Source organism: Sinocyclocheilus anshuiensis, unplaced genomic scaffold (assembly GCF_001515605.1).
Source record: "Sinocyclocheilus anshuiensis isolate Anshui unplaced genomic scaffold, SAMN03320099.WGS_v1.1 scaffold1556, whole genome shotgun sequence".
NCBI classification, from domain to species: domain Eukaryota; kingdom Metazoa; phylum Chordata; class Actinopteri; order Cypriniformes; family Cyprinidae; genus Sinocyclocheilus; species Sinocyclocheilus anshuiensis.
This window is the reverse complement of record NW_015555815.1, coordinates 12,927-14,495: the sequence shown is the minus strand read 5'-3', so window position 1 is coordinate 14,495 and position 1,569 is coordinate 12,927. Positions and strand designations below refer to the sequence as shown.

Here is a 1,569-nt window from a genome sequence, read left to right as displayed (position 1 = left end):
TTACTGATAAGATGCGCGTTAAATATCGCATGCGATTTATCGTGCAGCCCTAATTTCTACTTTGTATTTTTGTTGTAGTTTGTATTTTTGATTGCACTTACCGGTAATTATAATAATTACCGTCAGCTAAGAAGGAGCCTGTGTTATTTGAATTGCTCTCTTCCTGCACTTAAGTGCGAACTGTAGTTTCGATTTGAGCAATTGCCCTGCTATAGGCTATTGGTTGTGCTAATTAAAAGGCGGCCACAGCTGTTTTCACTGTAGTCTCTTAGACTGTGTATGTCTTTGATGTCGCGGAAGCGTCAGCGGAAGCGTTCAGCCCTTGTGTTCAGCCTCATCGGTGAAGACTGGCGACTTTACCTGCGCGACTTCACCGAGCAATGAAACCGGCAACGCACTTAAGTACTATTTTTATCTTCCCTTTACACACTCTCCTTTTCTGTCCTCTCTAACGTCACACACAGACGGCAATGCAATCTTGCTAACCTGCATCCTATCTCTACATCAACGCAATCGTGATAACCTGCATCCTATCTCTACATCTTCTACTGCACCTCTTTCTTTTTCTGTGGGTCTCTGGAATTGTCAGTCAGCTGTCTACAAAGCAGACTTTATTTCTGCTTTTTCTTTACAATCTACACTCAGCATCTTGGACTTGACTGAGACCTGGATTCGTCCAGAAGACTCAGCAACCCCAGCTGTTCTATCTAACAATTTCTCTTTCGCTCACACCCCCCGTCAGGTTGGCCGGGGTGGGGGCACTGGTCTGCTCATTTCAAACAATTGGAAATACTCAACACACTCTCCCCTATGCAGTTATAACTCATTTGAATCTCATGCGGTTACTGTAACAGCTCCTATACAACTCCAGGTTGTGGTAATTTACCGCCCTCCTGGGCAAATTCTAGGCACCTTCCTAGAGGAGCTGGATGGGCTGCTGTCCTCATTCCCGGAGGATGGCAGTCCACTTTTAGTCTTTGGCGACTTCAACATTCTCTCCTTCTGTCCCCTCACTGAGGCAGAAGTATCAAAACTTCTCTTCTCCAGCCATCCTACAACATGCCCTCTAGACCCAATCCCCTCACACCTTCTCCAAGCAATATCTCCAACACTCTTACCAGCACTCACACACATCATCAACACATCTCTCCTCACAGGCACCTTCCCCACTGCATTCAAGCAGGCTCGGGTAACCCCACTGCTAAAAAAACCTACACTAAACACTTCACTTGACAGCTGAAAACTCATCTCTTTCGACGCTACTTGACTTCATCCTAAATTTAAAAAAAAAACGTTGTCTTTCTTTTTATTTATTCTTTACCTTTATAGCTTGTACTTATTTGAACAAATGCCTGAAACTTGGTATTACGAGCACTTCCTGTGTCTGTTTGCCTCTTTACAGGTGGGGTAAGCGATTTCTAGTAGCCAATGTTGACATTTGAAATCACCAAAAAAAATACGCCCCTACCCCAAAAGGGTCTCGCCCCTATTTTGATAGCTCCGCCCCACACATACGTACGCAACCCAGGCAACGATTAGTTCTGTGAAACAAAGCAAAACCAATGTTAC

At 44.5% G+C, this 1,569-nt stretch overlaps 1 protein-coding gene across 2 annotated transcripts in view; it reads left to right on the top strand.

Moving 5' to 3' along the window:
* The window catches only part of LOC107675174 (transcription cofactor vestigial-like protein 4), a 12,431-nt gene that overhangs the window by 3,563 nt on the left and 7,299 nt on the right, over positions 1–1,569 (top strand). The window lies entirely within an intron of this gene.